At 45.2% G+C, this 21,683-nt stretch overlaps 1 long non-coding RNA gene across 2 annotated transcripts; it reads right to left on the bottom strand.

The window, feature by feature from the left end:
* Positions 1-5,956: 5,956 nt before the first annotated feature.
* Positions 5,957-20,409, bottom strand: LOC148454927 (uncharacterized). Of its 2 annotated transcripts, none has more exons than XR_015873006.1 (3): positions 20,077-20,409; positions 13,678-14,201; positions 5,957-7,564 (listed from the first exon to the last, which is right to left on the bottom strand). It is a non-coding gene; the product is annotated as an uncharacterized LOC148454927 (long non-coding RNA). The 2 variants fall into 2 exon arrangements; XR_015873005.1 differs by having other exon boundaries at positions 14,078-14,201.
* Between the last annotated feature and the right edge of the window lie 1,274 nt (positions 20,410-21,683).

Genomic DNA, 21,683 nt, shown 5'->3' with positions numbered 1-21,683 from the left:
AATGGCGTCGCCCCGATCTAATTTTAAACCGATATTGTCTCAGCCAATTATCCGGCTTCGACAGTTCACCCTTTGATAGCAAACAACATGCTATTATACTCTGATTTTAAAATTACTTTAGGCTTACATTATGACATATTATTTAATGTTAATTTATGGGATGGCACAAGGTGGTTCTTAATCCATCAATAATGTGTCTCTAGGAAGGGACATAAAACTACCCCTATACGCACACCGCGGATCTTGGGAGATCATGGGAAAGATGTGGGGATGCACCAATCCTTATAATGGGCGAGATTCACTAAAATGGCGCTGGGCGGCCAGTCACAAAATGGCGTCTTGTTGCCATTCGCAAAATGGCGTCACCCCGATCTAATTTTAAACCGATCTTGTCTCAGCCAATTATCCGGCTTCGACACAGGTAAAGGTTTGACCACTAATCACATGCATGACCCTCAACATTGGACAAAGTGTTGGAACTGCATCATGTAAAATCTTGACCCTGGGTAATCTTCGCGGATTGGGTTTACTGTAAAATATCCTTTAAGTATAAACAGTTTAGCTACTTAATGTAGGGAAAGCTCAGTAATACTCATATTTAATGTACATTATTCAGCCCAGCAAGCTCAGTAATACTCATATTTAATGTAGATTATTCAGCCCAGCAAGCTCAGTAATACTCATAATGTAAAATTGTGGCATAACTTGCTTTTAAACAGAATTTTCCTTTGCATTTGTAGCAATCAGCAAATATTTCCTAGTTAATCGCCATGAAGAAGGTTCACATTAGTGATGAGAAAAATGTAATTGGGCAATTTACTATGAAAGAACATGGATCAGGAATACGTCAGGTTTTTCTTTTCAGTTTGGTACAGCTGCAAGATTAATAGGAAAGCTGGTGGTATAGGCAGCATTTATTACACCACCTATACGTTATGTGGGGAATACAAAGGCCCCATCACATTGAATCCAGAAAATCTCTTCTCAACCGTTCACTGACATAAGAAGTTTCCATCAATCATGTTTCTTTACAGCTTTAAAAGGACAACTGCAATTATCTAATAACGGCCCTGTGCTAATGTTCCATGACTCTTTTTCGCATGGCTTCCAAATTTACCAGGTACATTCTGCCTCCCACATAGTCCACAACATACACCAAGACAAACTCCTAGCATTCCAGACTGTAGGCCTACCAGAAGTAGGGTCGGCCTTTGTGGCAGACACACAAAGAGATAGGGCCTGAATCCGAGATTTACTCAATGCTGATAATTACGCAGATTGAGCGACCGTGAGCCATTGCGCATGCGCACATGCTGCACGGCGGACATGCAGCGATTGTACTGTGATTACGCTCGTACAGAGGATTCACTCACAAATTGAGTGACAGGTAGTCAGCGTTTGGGGAGGTAACGGGGGTGTTTAACAAGCTGCGTGGCTGTTCTATGTGTGTCGATGTTCCCAATATTTACACTGTTGCGCATCATCGGACATGAGAAGGCAGCAGAGGGTGTTCCTATGCTCGGGTAAAAATTGGCATGTTTTTGCTATTGTGGTCTGTAAGAGATCACAGCTGCAATTGCATTAGCGTAAATCTCGGAATCAGGCCCATAGCATATAGCTGCCAATAAACTTTATTGAACTCTGTTTAGTTGTAACAACACTGAACGTTCTGCTGGATTCCAAGTTGTATAGAAAGCACGTGGTTTAGGTTTGGCTTTCAGTCACGCATATCCAAAAATGCCTGTATAAAGGTGAAACAAAACATGTTTCATTTGGTATTTTGATTTTAAATTATGCAGTGAGAAGAAAGACAAACTGTAGTAGCTAGGTAAACACTCACACTTTTGTACACCTGCAATTTTAATTCAGTTGTCTTACAGATGTGTCTACATGACGTGTCAAACTCGCAGCCCCAATTGCATACTTTTATGGCCCTCTTTAGCTAGTGAAAGAGCAATGCTGCCCACCAGGTGAGTTCCGGCTGCCGTGAACGGAGTTCAGCTCTGATCAGGCAGCATTCACCCTTCTGCACTTGTGCACTATGGCAGAGATGGGAAAATGTCCTCTGCGCATGCCCGACTGCCTTGGCTGTTCTAACTCTGCCCCCCCCCCGCCACAGCCCGCCTCCTCAGGGGCACTAAAGACATCCAGGCTCTCAGTGTGTGCCACCAATCAGTTGGATCGCCTGCTTTATCGACCAGTGTATGGGGGCCTTTAGACCTTGAATATTCGCCCGGGTAGATTTTGAGTTTGACATGCCTGGTCTACATACACCTATAATTAAATCGCACCAAATAGCCCAGTATATTGCACCATGGACTTTGCGACTAAGCCGCATCAAGCATCCCGCCATACATTTTTTTTTTTTTAGCGAATGCGACTAAAATACAATGCATGAGTATCCTGGCCACTGGTGCTGGCATTGCATGCAAACAGCTGTGTGCCACAAGCTAACCTGGGCAAACAGCAAAAGACTTGGACATCTTGGCACTGGGGAGGGGGCTTCTAGGAGTCCCAGGGGCTGCTGGGTGATGCAAGGACTGCTGGGAGATGTAGTTCTCCCAGCGCCAGCTATAGGGGGGAATACACTCACACACATACACTCACTCATACAGACTTACAAACACTCTCACACTCACATACTCAGCCTGCTGTAGAAGACCCTGATCCCGACACTGGAGGAAGAAGACACTGTTTCGGAAGGTGAGTAATTAAGGATTAATTAAGCTAATTGGAAACTTCCAATTGCTTAACTAGTCTTCATGTTCCTAGAGCAAGTCCTGTTGATTTTTCCTAATATTAATGATTTTAGGAAAAATTAGACTTGCTCTGGAGGTGGGAGAAAAAAGAAGCTGTGATTTCTATAGAAATCACTGCGTCCCATTTTCAGTTACCTAGTTGAATAGCAAAAACCCACAGACGCTGTTTTTTTTCTTAAATATTCCGCCCGCAATTGGATGCAGCTACGATACAACACAGATGCTAAATTCAGAAAAAAGTATGAAAGTCCAGGAAAAGTTACCAGTGGTGAATTATGTAAGTGTCCATATGACACATAAAGGATAGGTTTATCAGAACACGTCTGTATATGTCCCTAGTTTAATTAAATTACAAGTAATTATAAAATTTATACCTGAACAGTGATCCTATCAATATACCAGTAAAATAACTGCAGATCCAGTGTGGAATGAATCTACAATTCATTACCTATTATCTGTTGACTTGTATACAAAACAGAGTCCATTGTCTGGTAGCTAGTATACAAAACATCCCACCAATCAATGGGTGACATATAATGCCGTACCTATAGGCTGTAGCTAGTGTACAGTAAAAAACAGAGCTTGTTTTCTGGTGGCCCAGCGTGCAATAGAGCCCATCTTTAGGCATTCCAGTATTTAAGGGGCAGATTTTGAGGTGGACGCTATTTGGATACGGTCGCAAGTGACGATGTTTTTTTATTTGTGCATGTGCTGGAGCTGCATGGTGCATGTGCAGCAAAGGTGTTGTGGCTCAGTTTGCTCTGTGAACTCTCGCAGTGTGATTGACACACTGGAACCACTTGCAAACCTTAATTAGTGACTGTCTGTGACCCATTTGTGTATTTAGCAGCTTTCTCTTGAAATAAGAATTTAATATTATTAAAGTGTCTGAATCTGATCTCTAGTCAACATTTTCTTACGTACCGTATATACTCGAGTATAAGTCGACCCGAATATAAGCCGAGGTACCTACTTTTACCACAAAAAACTGGGAAAATTTATTGACTCGAGTATAAGCCTAGGGTGGGTAATGAAGCAGCTGGTAGTGTCCCCAGTAGTAATTCTCCCTGGTTGTGCCCCTTGTAGTAATCCCCCCCTGGCAGTGCCCCCAGTAGTCCCCCCCCAGTAGAGAAAGACGTAATAAAAATTTTAAAAAAAATCACTTACCTGAAACCCCCGCTCCTGGTCCTGCCGCTAACAGCTCCTCCGGCCGCTTTGCATGGGAGAGACGTCATTACTCATGACGTCTCTCCCATTACCCACTGCGGGAGCCGGAAGATGGCTCCCGCAGTGGGAGCAGCAGCAGCCGATGAGAGTCTGACAGACACTCATCGGCTGCTGATTACAACAAACACACAGCTGCCGGCTCCGGCAGCTGTGTGTTTGTGCTGTGTAGCGCTGACCGAACTCCGTCCGGTCAGCGCTACACACTTCACTCGAGTTTAAGCCGAGGGGGTGCTTTTTCAGCACAAAAAATGTGCTGAAAAACTCGGCTTATACTCGAGTATATACGGTACTTGTTTGATAGAGGGCACAGCTTACATTTCATGACACATCTGAAGCCTTGTGCTGCTCACACAAATTTGCCATACTGTAATTTAAACTCTCAAGTATTGCAAAGGTGGGAAAATACCCAAATGTTGACTTTTTTTTTAATTAAATATTCTAAAGCCAAATAATTATTTTATAAAAAAACTGTTGGCTTGTACATAAATTTATAACTTTAAAATAAGAACCATATAATTTATTTGTAAAGCTCCTCAAACTCCATACCAAGGACAAACTGCACAGAAAACACATGCATACTAATTGAAAACCAATACTTGTGTCATTCTCAAAACTTTTGGCCATGGCTGTACACTGCAGGGTTGCATGGGAACGCCCCGTGGCCAACCCTGCAACGTACCAGAGTTGGTTCCCCGGGTCCCTGGACCCGGTTGGATCCGTGTAGGGGTGTGCACCGGCCACTTTTCGTGTTTTGGTTTTGGATCTGGATCTTTCTTCGTGTTTTGGATCTGGATTGGTTTTGCCAAAACCACCCTTCTGTGTTTTGGGTTCTGGGTTTTGTGTTTTGGATCTGTATTTTTTTGAAAAAAAGCATAAAAACAACTAAAATCACAAAATGTGGGGGGTTTTCTGCTCCTATGCTATTATTAACCTCAATAATACCCCTTTTACACCAAAATCCCGGGTCCGACCCTGGAATTTGAACACTGGTCAATCCCGGGTCAAACTTGGCTTCAGACCCCGTTTACACTGCAACTTGACCCGGGTTATTCCCAGGTTTGCCCCGTTTACACTGAACCTGGGTAGCCCTGCTTTTCCCTATAGATGTCATTAAAAATGGTCTTTTTTAAGGGCTGACAAAGATGAGGTCACAAAAGGCAACAAAAGAGAGGGGTGGGGACTGCTTACAGCATTGCAGCAATGATGGCAGACGGGGCACATGTGGGTATTCCCGATGTCCTCACTGTTTTCAGCTTTCTGTTGATTTCAGCAACAGAGAATTGGATGCAGCTTTTTATGATGTGGCACCTTGTGCAGAGTTCGAGGAGGAGAGCGCAATTCTTGGCTGAGAGGGCCAGATGTCGACAGCAATATTTGCGCAGGAGGAGAGCACTGATAGCCAACATCACCACCATGATGAGATTGACCACCTTGAGAAATAGAAGAATGTGGGCCAGAGACCGCCACCATGGAGAAGCTTTCATGCTGACTGTAGAAGCTTTCCAAGTGGAGCAGTGGCTGGAACACTTTCGGATGTCACGTGCCACCTTTTATTATATATTGGAATTACTGGCACCAGCACTGATGATGCAGACCACCAACTACCGAAAGCCCATCACCCCAATCAGGAGATTAGCCATTGCACTCTGGTGGTATGCTACCTCCGGAGAGTACCGCACACTCTCCTGTCTATTTGGTGTTGGGATTGGCACAGTCTGCAATATCATTTACCAGGTGACGCGGGCATTAGTGGATACCCTATACCAGTGCTTTATCTCCTTGCCAGAAGGACAGCGTCTAGATGAAACCATCCAAGGCTTCCTCAGGCGTGAGTATCCGCAGTGTGCTGGTGCCATAGACGGGACCCACATTCCCATCATCGCCCCCCATGAAATCCCTGTGGATTATTATAATAGAAAAGGGTGGCATTCCATCATTCTTCAAGCTGTTGTGGACCACCGATACTGGTAAGTAAATTTGTACGAATTATTCTTTCATATCTACTTTTATTTTATGTTTTTTGTTGGTAGAATACAATTTTTTTTGTATTTTTTTTTTAAGTTTTACAGATGTTTTCATAGGCTCACCTGGACAGGCACATGACGCCAGAGTACTAGCCAACTCTGACTTGTACAACATAGCAGAGGAAAAGCGGAGTGGATGGCTTTTCCCTAGAGAGGTAAGAATATATGGTCCTTTTACTCTTTATGTCCACTATACTTATGTGCTTTAGCAAAATATTAAGTGTGTACTGGTGCGGAATGCATGATATTCCAAAGTATTTGTCAACATATTGTGCTGTAAAATACATGAAATTTCTGAAACCTACTTGACCACCATGTGAATACATATATAGTGACCATATTTTTTTTTTTTACAGAAATCGGTGACCGTAGATGGGGTGGAGGTCCCAGTCCACATCATTGGCGATGCGGCATATCCGTTGAAGCATTGGCTAATGTACCCAACATGTACAGTTGTCCCCGGAAAAGGTCACCTACACTCACACCCTTAGCTCTGCCCGGATGGCTGTGGAAAATGCTTTTGGACGTTTAAAAGGACGTTGGCGCTGTCTCATGAAGAGGAATGATGTGGACCTAAAAATCATGCCCCATGTAGTAGCAGCCTGCTGCATACTTCATAATATTTGTGAAATTCAAAAGGACCACTTCCTTCCCGAGTGGAATGTGCTGGACACTGAGGTGGGGGGCATTACAAGTGATGCAGTAAGCTACGTGGGGGAGCATGAGGACTGCGTCCAGCTCATCCGGGTCACCATTGCAACAAACCTTCCCTTATTGGTTTAAAATAAAAAGCAAAATTTCAAATTCCAAACATGTTTCTGGTTTGTTTGGTTGAAATTTTTTTTTTTTTTTTACTTTAACCATGTGCATATATTGTGTTTTTTAATAGAACAATTTTAACAATCTCAGATTATTGCAAAAGTATAAAAGTAAAAACAGTATAAACATATGTCAAGCATCGTATGCCCAGTATAAAAGAAAAGTGCCTTATGCCTGCAGTCAAAACAATACACTATAAAAGTGATAAAAAAAAATGAAAAGTGCCTTCACACAATAAACATTATAATTTTAGCCACACAATATAAAAAAACAAAACTAAAATAGCAAATGTTCCGGTTGGTACAACGATAAAATATTTAAAATGGCCATATTTATAGCAATTGCCTATACACTGTATACTGTGGTGACTCTTGGTTTGTTTCTGTTATGTTAGGGTTAGTGCTAGGGTTGTAATAATTGGGCCCCATATTGCACTGCCCAAATCTGTGTTCTGGGTACACTGGGGCCTGTGGTAATGCCTGTGTTTGGCAGGGAAAACCACAAGCAAATGTGCACTTAAAAACAACATCTGTCTCTCCTGCATATCCATTAATTGCTTCATAAATGACTGCTGCATTTGCCTTTCGGACTCTAGAAACCGATCCAATCTAGCATCCTCCTGCCTCTGAATATCGGCATCCAATTCGCGGAGATGCTCCACGATCACAGAAGTCATCGCTCTAGCTGCTTGCTCCGACCTGTTAAGCTTCTTCTTTCTGGGTGGCACATTGTAGACTGCAAAAGGGAGAAACAAAAAAAAATATATATAATATGCATTGAGCCGACATAAAGATAGCAGTGGTGTTTGCGTACATGTGCTTGTGGCCTTCTATCTACCTGCACGCTAGCAGCACTCTGCAACAGTTACCATTTGGATATAAGTGAATGTAGTGTGTGTGTGTGTGTGTAATGTGGGTGTTTTTCTTTTTTTAAATTCTTACTATTAGTGCGTAGCGGAGGGGCCTTTTAAGGGGGTGCAGTCTCTGAGCTTGTCTCAACTACCTCATCTATGGTGGAAGCGATACTGTCAGCATTCACAGATGAATCCATCCCACTACTTTCTCCAGGATAATCGGTCAGTAGGAGCAGTGATGTTGGTCTGCATTGCGAGGATGGCAGGGTGACCTGTGTAGCCTGTACATCTTGACTATCCTCCTGCTGGCTGGAGCAGGATGGCGCAATTGAGGAGGACAGTGCTATGGGGTTTGAAAGCGCTGTATTTCCAAAAGCGCTGTAGCACAATTGGTAATGCACCCATTCTTTGCGGTCTGCACCACTTTTGTTGCGGTTATGATCGTGCATTTTAGTGAACTGCTTATGCAAGGCCTTCAATTTATTGACCACTTGCTGCTGCGTGTGTTTTATCCCTCGGGACTCCAGCATCTTGGCTATATTGTGGTACACTACTGCATCTTTAACTGTGCCGGTCATCTGGCGTTTAATTTCTTCCTCCGCCCCGATGAGCAGTAGCTCTGATATCTGCATCGGTCCAGTTCGTGGCAGCACACATGCTGCTGTAGGAACAGGGTGTGGGTCAGGCTGCTGTTATGGCTGTGTATCAGCCTGCGTTTGTAGCTGCTGGTCAGGCTGTGGTGCAGGCTGCAATTCTGACTGTGGCAGCCTGTGTATCAGCCTGTGTTTTGTGGGAGTTGGTCAGGCTGTGGTGCAGGCTCTGTGCAGGTTTGGCATGCAAGTAATGGCTGAGTGTGCGTCTCTCTTCAGGGCCCTGACAAATGACATCATCTGCCAGCACCCCAGAAGCTCCAATCAGCTAAGAGTAGAATATAGCCAGGTCAAATAATCCGGGTAGCACCCATTCACACTGCCGCATGACACGGGAACAACCCGTTTTCAACCCTGCTCTCAAACAGAGTAAGATTGCCCGGTCAATCGACCCGGGTTATTTTTTTGGGAGCCGTTCACACAGAGCCTCAACCCGGATCGACCTGGCAATAACCCGGGTTATTTGTTTGGTGTAAAAGGGGTATAACCTTAATTTCCACTCATTTCCAGTCTATTCTGAACACCTCACAATAGTGTTTTTATGTCCAAAAGGTTGCACCGAGGTAGCTGGATGACTATGCTAAGCGACACGAGTGGACGGCGCAAACACGTGGCCCATCTAGGAGTGGCACTGCAGAGGCAGACAGGATGGCAGTTTGAAAAACTAGGCCCCAAACAGTACATAATCCAAAGAAAAAAAGAGGTGCAAGATGGAATTGTCCTTGGGCCCTCCCACCCAACCTTATATTGTATAAACAGGACATGCACACTTTAACAAACCAATCATTTTAACGCCAGGGTCTGCCACACGACTGTGGCTGAAATGATTGGTTCATTTGGGCCCCCACAAAACAAGCTGGCAATTAATCTGTCCCTGCACAAACTGGCTCTACGGAGGCAAGATGTCATCCTCATCCTCCTCATCCACCGATTCCTCACCCTCTTCAGTGTTGTGTACATCCTCATCCTCACAGAGTATTAATTCGTCCCCGCTGGAATCCACCACCACAGGTCCCTCTGTACGTTCTGGAGGCTGGTCTCCCTGGAAGAGTTGATCATTCATTTTTATGAACATCATCTTCTCCACATTTTGTGGAAGCAACCTCCTACGCCTTTCGCTGACAAGGTTCCCGGCTGCACTAAACACTCTTTCAGAGTACACACTGGAGGGGGGTAAAATAGAGCCAGTTTGTACAGGGGCCCAGAATTTATTTTGTTTGGAGTGCACTTTGGGGGTTACAGCATCCTTTAACGGACAAGCCAGCCGGCCCTTTACTTATGATACAGGCGCACGCTTGGCGCTGCTCCTTTGTTGATGCACGTGCAGCCACAGTGCACACAATTCACAAACACAGAAAATAATTCCTCCACCATTCTGTCAGTGGTGACAGTATCATATGCAGTGACAGTAGACTTGTCAGATGTTGTTGGCACGTCCTTCAGTCCGGACCAGGATGTCCAAACCGGCCCTTGACTTATGACACAGGCGCATGCTTGGCGCTGCTGCTGTGTTGATGCATGTGCGGCTATTGCGCATACATTTCGCACACAAACACAGAAAAAAAAGAATTGTTTATTTTTTGTGGAGTGCACTTTGGGGGTTACACCACCCTTTAACAGACTTATGGGACACAGGCGCATGCTTGGCGCTGCTCCTTTGTTGATGCACGTGCAGCCACAGTGCACACAATTCACAAACACAGAAAATATTTTTTTATTTTGTTTGGAGTGCACTTTGGGGGTTACACCACCCTTTAACAGACGAGCCAGCCGGCCCTTTACCTATGACACAGGCGCACGCTTGGCGTTACTTTGTTGATGCACGTGCGGCTACTGCTCACACAATTCACAAATACAGAAAAAATGTTTTTTTGGAGTGCACTTTGGGGGAGCACCCCTGATGCACAGATCACCCCCTGGACAACACTTCACAAACAGCACCCCTCTAGGACTACAGCCTTTATGGGACACTGCACAACACAGTCCATCCAGCCCCTATAACAGCAGCACAACACAGCCCAGTCAGACCCTATGGACTGAGTGGTCACAGCCTATACGGACAACAGCAGCACAACACAGCCCAGCCAGCCCTAGCTCCCACCCTCCCTCTTCACTGTCCACAGCTGGAGTGAGAAATGGCGCCGACGCGGGGACCTTTTATATAATCCAAAACCTGGGAGATCCGGAAGGCGGGATGATGACGTTTTGCCTCGATTTCAGTTCCGAGTCAGGCGGGAAAAGTCGAGCCTGACTCGGATACTACTCGGATCGGGGGGGACTCGGATTTCAGAAATCCGAACCCGTTCATCCCTAATTTACACCAACAAAAATGCCATTGATGTGCATCAACCCTGGATTTTTAGGTCGGTGTAAAAGGGGTATAAATCAGTTAGAAGATCTGTAAACCTCAGGGAGTTCTTTATTTTGATATATCATGTGTTAGTGGAAGTAACAGCTTTATTTTTTGCAAGAAGCATCAACACACTGCTTTAGATCAGCGTATACCAATCAGTGGCTATCTATAGATCAGTCACATACAGCGCTGTATTCATCTCCCAGCTTTGGTGGATAAGAGCATTTGCACTATTTCATTGGGAAGGCTCCCTAAGCACATTTATCACTAACTTGAATCTGGAGAGACTCCATGTGGAATTGATTTATTTGATATTTGTTCAAATTCAATTGCAAGTTCTTTTAAAAGATCACCTTGGATCCATTTACATACCAACTAACACGTGACATATCAAAATAAAGAAGAGGTTTACAGATCCAATGACATTGTTGCAATGAATGTAACAGGCTATTGGTGGGTTGCTAGTCAGTATCTAACTGACTAAATAATACTTAGCTTATGTTAAATATAGTGGTTGTAGGAGAGGTTCTATTGTCTATTTTCCACTTCATTCTGCAATGTTGATATTTTATGTACTAACTTAAGTGTTTATTTTTAAACATATCTGTCTGCTAAGACCTATTAAATTTCCAATTTTATTAAATTTTATGTGAAGTGTCCCAGCGTTGTGACAGCGCTCCAATTGTTTATATTGTTAGTTTAATTGTATTGCCTGCCTCGGCATATGCAGGCAGAGAGCTTGGGCTCCTGTCTCCACTAATACCTTGCTCCTGTAGCCTAGTTATATTGTTAAGCTACTTCCTGTTGTTGCTGGAGTGTTGAGAAGTATTTGTCCACTATTGTAATGCATTGAGTGGTTCTGTGTGTTTGTGAGAGTTAAGTGCCTTGGACCTGTGTGTGCACTGCTGCGGTATACCAGTCACAGTGAGACACCCCAAAGTTCAGTGTTTTTTCTCTTATTTGGCAGCCCTTTTATTGTGTTTTGGAGCTTCTTACCACTCATTGTACTCCCACGCCACTGCTTCAGCTTTTGTGCATGGAGACACCCCTGGATTGCTTATATAATGGCTTCCAGAAAGACAGCTCTCTTGGAGGTGGATGCTCCTGTGCCACGTACCTGTCAGACCTGTGTCAATATACTTTCTACCTAGGACCCAAGCAGCAATGGCCTTTGTGTATGTTGCTTCACAGATACATGCTTGGAGACTGCTTCAGCAGCGGTGTCCAGTCAGAAACCGGCTTGGGTTTCAGCATTGGCACAGGTAATGTCTCAATTAGTTGATAAGCTTATGGCGCCTGGGACACCGCCTCCTGCTAGTCTAGCTATAGTTGTGCTCCAAGGTACAAGAATTTTGCCTGCCCAGACTGTCTTCTATAGAACCATTTTGGCTATGGAACCAGGGGATTTTGTGACATCTTTTGACATCCAGGATGCCCATTTAGAAATCCCCATTTGAGTTAGCCACCAGTGCTTCCTCAGATTTGCAGTGTGGTCAGATCACTAGTTGTTTCTGGAATCACCTTTTGGACTGTCCACAGCTCCATGACTTTATCAAAGGGGCGTCAGAATCTTGCCTTATCGGGACGACCTTCTTCTCCTGGCTCAGTCTCTGGCTGTCCTGAGGGACCACATTCACCTGTGATCAATTGGCAAAAGTCTATGTTGACACCTTCTCAGAAGATGCTGCATTTGGGATCTCTGCTGGATTCCAGGGTTCAGCATGCCTTCCTTCCAGCAGATAAGATTCAGGCCCTGCAATTCAAGGTTCGCACATTCCTCAGTCATTGTCAGGTCTTGATCCAACCTACATGCAGATCCTGGGTTCCTTGGTCTCCACATTCGACATGGTGGAGTATGCCCAGTTTCACTCCTGTCCTCTTCAACTGGAGGTTCTGGCCAGATGGAACAAATCCCATGTGCACCTCAGGGCACAGACAATCATTCCCTTGCAGGAGGTACGTCATTCCCTCTTGTGGTGGCTAGACAAGTTCCACCTGAACAAGGGCCGCCCTTTTGGTTCTAGGACTGGATCTTGCTCACCAATGATGCAAGTCTTTGGGGGGGGCAGTGTCTTGTCAGCAAATGTTACAGGGACGGTGGACGGCTCAGGAGAGCAGATTATCAGTCAGTATCCTGGAACTCAGGGCAGTTTACAGAGCTCTTTCCTTGGCTCAGCCTTTCCTCAAGGGGTGTTTGAGCAAGGTGCAGTCGGACAATACAACAGCTGTTTCCTACATAAACCACCAGGACAGCAGTCGCAGTGCCATGAAGGAGGTCAGTTGCACCCTGCCCTGTCAGCAGTTTTCATTCCCAGCATGCAGAATTGCAAAACGGACTGTTACATGTGCCACTGCGGCTCTCTGCCTGATTGGCTCTCACTCGCTATCCTAGCTACCTGGACTCTGGCTGCTACTCTCCTGTTGGTAGTCTCGTTACCTGACCTCAGCCTGAGTGACCAATCACAGGAGACCGCTCCCTTCATTAGGGATTCAAGTCAGTTCCTGCCTGCCGGTGATATTACTACGTTTTTGTACATAGTGGATGTTCACATGGTCACTGCATTGTGCAGTTCCTTGCTCCTTAACCTTTGTTCCTGTGTCCAGTATCCTGCCGTTGTATACCTTTGCTCCCAGACTCAGTCCTCAGTGTCCTGTCACTGCCAGTCTTACTCCTGAGTCCTGCTGGATTCTGCCCTGTTCCCGTGTCCATCCTAGCTCTGTGCCTGTGTCTTGCCAAGACCCTCCAGCTTACCTTCTGTGTCTCCTCCAGTTTGTGTCTAGTCCCAGCGTGTACCTGCATCTGCCTGTCAGTTCAACTATATCAAGTACTGGTTCTGTTACAAACTACCACCTGGATCCTGAGTAGCTGGTCTGCCACAATCAAATCTATTTCCAGCATTCAGGTTTAACAGTATTCCCACCTGCATCCTGCGTAGCTGGCCTGCCACAATCAAATCCAGTTCCAGCATTGCTGGTTCTACAGTATACCTACCTGCATCCTGCGTAGCTGGCCTGCCATAATCAAATCCATATCCAGCATTACAGGTTCAACACGATTCACCCAGACTGTGTCTGTATATTGCAACTCAGTAGTCTCCCAGTTGCAGACTCAAGTACTCATCTGCACCTGTTTGCTCCTTCAATTAACTCTTGCTTTGCCTGCTGCTAAACTCCAGGTTAACTCATTCACGGACTTTCTAAGCTGCCAGCACGTTTGGCCGAGTGGGCTCTGCATCCAGAGGTCTTCCAGTTACTGGTCAGTTGTTGGGGCCTTCCAAGCATATATATTATGGCAATAGTATTTGGATATGGTGTAAATGATGGCGCTAAAATTAAAGTCACCTGTAACTGAGAATCTATGGATTTTAATCCAAATAAAGAAAAGTATATACTTAGCTTCAATGGGTGGTTTTTAAGTGCTTCTCTTTTGTTCTTCTGGAATTTTTCAAAATTGGTGTATGTCACAGTAAGAAACGTCTAGTTGAAAATCCTCAATGTTGTGTGTCCACGTTACACCTAAAAAGTAGGATGATAAAAATTGTGTAAACCAAAAGTAATAAGGATTAAATATAAGATAAAATATATTATATGTATGTTGGAGCATACCCCTACTCACTTTTCGAAGAGGGGGAAGAACTCTATAATAGTCTTGCTCTGCCCAAAGAAACTATTATAAAAGTAGCCATCTATGGCCTCGGGTAGTTCCTTCTAAACATCAAGGGTGGAGATGGAGGTGTCCTACCTCACTTACAGTGAAATGGAGTGCCCAAATCTCCTTAACCTTATTTGTTTGAGACTGCTTAATATAGATTATGGTGTCTCCACACAACCACCAGCTGCCGAGATGCTGTAACAGCACCAGGGATCCTGGAGCAATCTTGGTGGAGCAGCATTCGTTCCTACTCTTCTATGTCTTTCCTCTAATCTCAATGATAGAGCAAGTTCTCTGCAAGGTCAAATTGGAGGGTGGGATGGTGATCCTGGTGACTCCAAATTTGGCCTCTCCATTGACGCTCCTTTGTGTCTACCTCTGCACCGGATCTTCTGTCTCAGGGTCTGCGCTTCCATCCGGATCTGGCCAGTCTCGTTTTCACGGGGTGGCTCTTGAGGAATCCGTCCTGAGAGCAAAGTGGTTTCCCAGGAGAGTCATTCATACTATGCTTCATGCCCCAAAGCCTTCTTCGGCAAAGATTTATCACAAAGATAAATCTCTGATAGAGCCAAAAGCACTCCAGGGCTTGCGGCAGCGAGACCCTACCAAAGGGTCTCATCGCAAGCCCGATGGTCGCGATGGTCTTGACCATCGCGACCATCATCATGGCCGCTCTCTATAGCTGTGGGTGGTCACCCACAGCTATGCGAGCGGCCAGGAGGCTGCTCCAAAAAGGAGAAGGGACGGCCCTGATTCAGAGCGAGCGCTCTGTCAGAGCGTCCGGCTCTGAATCAGGGCCCGATTCAGAGCCGCTCGTAAGCGGCCGCTCGCTTCGAGCGATGTTCGCACATCTGCGCATGCGTATGGGTCGTAATGCGCATGCGCCAACCAGTCATTGCGGTCGGAAATCGTGCGCTCACAAAACAGCAAGGGCCTGCTAATTTGAGTGACAGAATGAGGCGTTTGTGGGTAGTAACAGGGGAAGGTGCTTGAAAACGGGGAGTGGAGATCTGAACGCAGGCGTGCCAAATGGTCAAAACGGGCGTTTAATGGGAGTGCATAATTAGTAAGGGAGTGTCATCGACCACGTCACTTGGTTGTCTTTTAGCCTGAACTGCTCGCAGTGATTGCGGGAAGTAAAACCTACCACGAGCACTGCGAGCAGTCCAGACGCCTTTCGATGTACTCGATTAATCTAATAAATAGCAGAGATAACATATGATGCGAACGGCCAGGGGGCGTCTTTACAAAATAGCGAGCGCATGTTTCGTTCGCTCGCTCAGACAGAGGCGTCAACAGACCGCAAAGAGCAAGCGCTCAATTTAAATAGCCGGCCCCTTTTTCTGAACAACCGTTCACAAATAGCGTCCAGCCCTGAATCAGGCACTCTGTTTCCATCTACAAAAATATTCCTAAAGCAGCCCATCCACTGTACAGTTTTCTGTCAGACATCTGTCCAATCTGGCTGGTTGGAGTGACAACCTAGTAATGTATGGGAGCAAATGACAGTCGATCATATGGTTTTAAACACTGGGAAAAAAAAAAAAAAAAAATTGTTCAAATTGGTTAAATGTGTGTGTGTGTGTGTTATCTTTTAACCAATTTGTCTGAAACACCATATTTGGCTATTTTCCAGTGTTTGTGAGCAAATGGACGATTGTCATTTGCTCCCATACATTACCAGGTTTTCATTCCAACCAGCCAGATTGGACAGATATCTGACAGAAAATTGTAGTGTATGCCCAGTGTCACGTTTGATGTACTGGAAACCCCTAGTGAGGGGTAGTGATGGTGGTGTTGGAAGAATTCGGGGAACGGGCCTGGATATCAGGACTCCTCATCTACAGGTCTTGGATGTTAACGGGACCTGGTCAAAGGTGCGGAGTCTAACCTGCAGTGAGGTGTTCGCCAGTGACCCCTCCAAGCGGGATATGGGCTTAGCTGCACCCTGCAGGCAGGTTGTGGTCCTTTGACCAGGTCTCCAAGCCCTTTGGGAATAGAGATTCGAATATCAATGGCCCAAGGGAAGTGCCTAACAAGGCACTATTGCACCGGGAGATCCACCAGGAGATGATACTTGTGGAGTACTTCTAATTAGCACTTGAGGTACACTGGAGTCGATACTCAAGGGAGACACAGGTAATGATGCGTAGACGCACCTTTGCACCACAGGGTGGTACTCGTGGGAGACACAGGTAATGGCATGAAGACGCCCTTTTGCGCAATGAGATGGCACACGAGGTAGACCCTGGTATAAATGTGCAGACACTTTTGCACTGCGGGGTGCACTCGAGGGAGACACTGGTATTAATGTGCAGGAAGGGATATAGGTCACACTGCTGTTCACAAGAAAATACTGAAGACTTAGGCCACACAGGCAGAGATGTTAGGTCGCACTGCTGCTCACTGGAAAACACCGAAGGCTGAAGCTGGCCACACATCTAAAGATTATCTGTCTAACCAGACAACTAGTTGATTGGTTGGAATGAAAATCTGGTAATATATTGGAGTAAATGATGATCAGCAATTTGCTCCTAAATGCCAGAAAACAGATGAAAATGGTCGTTCAGACAAGTTTATTAAATGTTTGATCTAAACAATTTGTTCAAACAACAGTTTTTGTCCATTTTCCGGTGTTTGGGATTAAAATTGCTGATTGTCATTTGCTTTCATACGTTACCAGATTTTCATTCCAACCAATCAACTAGTTGGCCGATAGGACAGAATCTTTTGATGTGTGGCCAGCTTTAGGCACACAGGCAGAGATGTTATAGCACAAAGCTCTCAGGCTGAGATGTAATTAGCACTGCTGCTCGCAGGGAACACTTGTAGCTTGTAATCACAGAGGTGCAGCTGTGAGACACTTAGGAAAACCTTGTAGCTGGAAATCACAGAAACAGCATGCACAGGTAGGGATGTTATTCACACTGGTGCTGAAAGGAGACACTGGAACTCCAACACAGGCAGAGATGAAATAGAGCAGCACTGTTGCTCACCAGAAAACACTGGAATTTAGGCTTGGAACCCAAGGGAACCTGGAACAGAACTTAACTAGAACACTAGGAGTGACAATTGTTGATTAGGCAACTTCCTGGAGTTCTGGGGGCGGATTTGCTACCATTGGTTAGGAGGACTGTCACATGAGAAGAAATGTCACGGCGGTGCCCATGATGGGAACTCAGATCCTCAACACACACAGCCGACCATGGAAGTCCACAGAAAGCACCTAAGGCAGAATACTCAGCATCTCGCCCATCACTGCACCAGACGTCTGACCACAAGGAAGTCAGGGGAAGCCGGTACGGAGGTAAGAGATAGCCGATCCTAGACTGAACCCTGACACCAGTGGCATAACTAGGGTATTTGGAGCCCAGGGCAAATTTGAAAAGGGAGCGCCCCCGATGTGCGTGCGCCTTCGTCAAAAAATGGGCGTGGTCACTTAAAAATGGGGTGTGTCAACATGACACCCCTTTATTTTCACACTGAACATTCCTATCCATATGCACCTTAACCCCAGTAGTACCCCTTATACAGTACCCCCAGTATGCAGTTGTGGTCCCTCTTATGCAGGCCCATAGTAGTGCCCCTTATACAGTATCCCCAGTAGTGGTCCCCCTCATACAGCCCCCAATTAGTTCCTTACTCAGTACCCCCAGCAGTGCCCCCCCCAAATGCAGTGCCCCATGTAGTGTTCCCCCTTATGCAGTGCCCCCAGTAGCAGTCCCCACAATGCAGTGTGCCCAGTAGCGGTATCCCCTTATGCAGGCACCCAGTAGTGATCCCCCCCTATCCAGTGCCCCCAGTAGTGGCCCTTCCTATTATTGCCCCCAGTAGTGGTCCCCCCCCTATCCAGTGCCCCCTGTAGTGGCCCTTCCTATTATTGCCCCCAGTAGTGGTCCCCCCAGTGCAGTGCCTCTGGTAGTAGGCCCTTTTTATAATGGCCCCAGTGGTAGTTCTCCCCCCCCCCCCCCCCCCCCCCAAGTAGTAGTCCCCAGTAGAGGTTCCCCCTCCCGATTAAGTGCCCCCAGTAGTGGTCCTCCCAATAATGGTGCCCCCAGTAGTAGCCACCCCTCCCCCTTTGTGCCCCCACCCCCAGTAGAGGTCCCCCCAGTAGTAGCCACCCCCTTCCCCCGTTGTGCCCCCAGTAGTGCAGATAGGTTTAAAAAATATATATAAAAAAAATATACTTACATGAATCCACGCTGCTGCTGCTCCGGTCCGCAACACCGCTCCCGCCACCCGCCAGTCCTCCCGGGCTGGCGTGCTCAGCATTATGGGACAGACGTCATGATGTCTGTCCCATTACCCACTGCAGGAGCCGGACGGAAGCCCGGCTCTTGCAGTGGGTGCTGCAGCAGTCAATGAGAGTCTGACTCTTATTGGCTTCTGTTTAACACACGCATCGCCGCCAGCGATGCGTGTTATGCACAGCCTGAGCCCGCCTCCTAGCGCTATTGGGCAAGCGCTCAGGGGGAGGGAATGGGCTCAGCTGTGCAGCACAGCGCCGGTCCTGTGTAAATGTGTAGCGCTGACCGCACTCATTGCGGTCGGCGCTACACTGGCTAACTAGGGTGGGTGGGCCGGTACCGTGGCCGGCGCCCCCCCCCCCCCCGTGCCGCCGGTCCCACAGCACCCAGGGCACGCACCCCGCTCGCCCTGCCCTAGTTACGCCACTGCCTGACACCCAGCTTTAGAAGAGGTCCAGAGGCTAAAAATTGGAGGACATTGCAGGACAATATGTAAAATAGAGCCTGAGGGGTTATTACATCTGGTGCAGTCTCCTTAAAATAATAAAAAATCATCTCTACTGAACTTTTTAAAGAAAATACCTACTTTGTACGGAACTACAGATATAAAAATAACAGGCCAACATACAAACAATGTTTCTGTCAAATAATACTACTACTTTTCTACCACTGGCTTATTTTATTATTGCTTGGAGAGTGAAAAATGTTGCACCTGTATATGAATGTGTCATGTGTAACACAGGTCCACTATTATTCGATTAGCCTGTCTTTCTGCTTCATATATCATACAGTCCATAGTCTGAAGGGCAAAGTAGTGAAAGATGGGTAATTAAGGCGATTGCTGGGGTGCTGAAAGCCATGTCTTGTCAGTGACTAGACATTAGCATGCCGGAAATATAGCATTCATTTGTAATGAATTTGGTTTCACATTTTTTTTTTTTTATCATCAACTTATTAGGGAGTCAATGTTCCAAATAAGCATGCTTTTGTAATATACAGTACATTAACTTGTTTGTTTTTGCTTTCAATTATGTTATTAGGACAAAAATTTTTTTTAGCAGGCGCTAAGAATGAAAAATATATATCACTACATCTAAAAAAAGCAGCAAAACAATGACAAATACTGTGGCCAATAAATAGTCACTAGATACAGATGTGTATTGCGCTAATTGATAATATATATCTGAAAGATATATAAATATTAAAGTATAATAGGGATATGGTAGAACCCACAAAGATCAAGACGCCATTTTCAATATCATATAGTGTTTATATATATGTATTCTGAATGAAAGTAACAATAAAAATACATCAATACACCCACATTAATAATCTAGTAATAGCAGCATGAATATTAGCAGCAGCCCACTGAGATCTAATGCACTATAATAAGAAATCCTTAGAGTTCAGACCCGAACCATTGATAGTCAGCTTTGAAAAGTACAATTCTGTATATACAAGTGCAAATTTAGCATCCGCATAAGAACCTCACCACATCCAACTAGAAATGGACACCAGAGTCCGCTCTTATGTACAGAGGTCTCCAGACCTGTCACAGAGTGCACGTCTCCTGCTGACAATAACGCTGTGTGTGCAGTGTCGGCTGGGTGTCCCAATAATTTCACGGGCAGAAGTCAAGTCAGCATGTGACTGCCCCAATTGATGGTGTACTGGTGATTCGTTCCCTTAAATCGCGGACCTCCAATTAGTCCATGCATATATTCCACAATGGAAGCGAATGATGGTAACAATCAAAGGTCACTTTTCAAATGGAAGATTCAGTGGTAGTACAAGTCCTCTGACCAGTTTTGCTCCCCTGCTGGAAGCTTTATCAAAGAGCATATCCCCCTTTGAGCACAGGTAGCTGCTTTTATACCTGTCCAAATCCTTAATTAATCAGCACCTGTAGCAACAGGTGTAATCCATTAGTCTAAAACAGTGGTTCTCAAACTTGGTCCTCAGGACCCCACACAGTTCCTGTTTTGCAGGTCACCCAGCAGGTGCACAGGTACAATCATTACTCACTGACACATTTTAAAAGATCCACAGGTGGAGCTAATTATTTCACTTGTGATTCTGTGAGGAGACCTAGAAAACATGCACTGTTTGGGATCCTGATGACCAAGTTTGAGAACCTGTGGTCTAAAAGATCAGTGCTGCATCAAGTTTTTAAAACACAAACATTCCAAATAGATCCATTCAATATATCTATAATTATTTGGCGTCTTGATCTCAATAGCATAAACACAAACAGATAAAAAGAATTTATAAGCATAATAAGTATCTTAGAGAAAAAAATAACTAAATAAATATATAATATATATATATAATAAGAAAACTATATCCTAGAATCTTATTCCCAGGATTCAAACCCCAGTACTTGAGCATCATAAGCAGTTGCTCTACCACTACACTATCCAGCTCATCTATATAACATTCCCAATTAATTATAACATACAATAGTCATGTCCACAGATCATTATATTAGTTCTGGGACAACAATACAGTACATGCAGACTTAAGGTCCGTACACACTGGGCGATATTACGACATTGTAATCGTGCAATCGCTCAGTAATCATCTACAAATCGTGCACTATAATGTCCGAAATGAACAGCGATGTGCGCTCCCGCTGGTCGTTTCCAACATTGTCCATCGCCTGAACATGCTGGTCAATCTGCCGATAACGACAGATTGGCCATGTTCAGGAATGATGGAGGGTGCCTACACTGAACGACTTATCGTTCTGTGTAGGCACTACAGGGGATCAGGAACGACTGTACGATTACGATGTCATAATCGTACTGTCTTTCATGATCGCCCAGTGTGTACGCACCTTTAGTTTCCTAAATATATAATTTCATGTTACTGCTCAACTCAGTGAGTTTACCAGATGGAATGCCAAATGTATCATAGCTCCATCAGGACAAATATGTATCTTTGTAGATTTCTTGTTCATGGACTGAGACGGACCTCCGAAGGTTACTAGTTCACAGACTAATGGTGCATACACACGGTACGATTTGTACCACCAACAACTTGACAGATATCTTTCAAAGATATTTTTCAGTGAAGTCATCCTGCCACATCTCTGACTCT

Source organism: Taudactylus pleione, unplaced genomic scaffold (genome assembly GCF_031769625.1).
Source record: "Taudactylus pleione unplaced genomic scaffold, aTauple2 ptg000967l, whole genome shotgun sequence".
Taxonomy (NCBI): Eukaryota; Metazoa; Chordata; class Amphibia; order Anura; family Myobatrachidae; genus Taudactylus; species Taudactylus pleione.
This window is presented reverse-complemented; position numbering and strand designations above follow the sequence as displayed.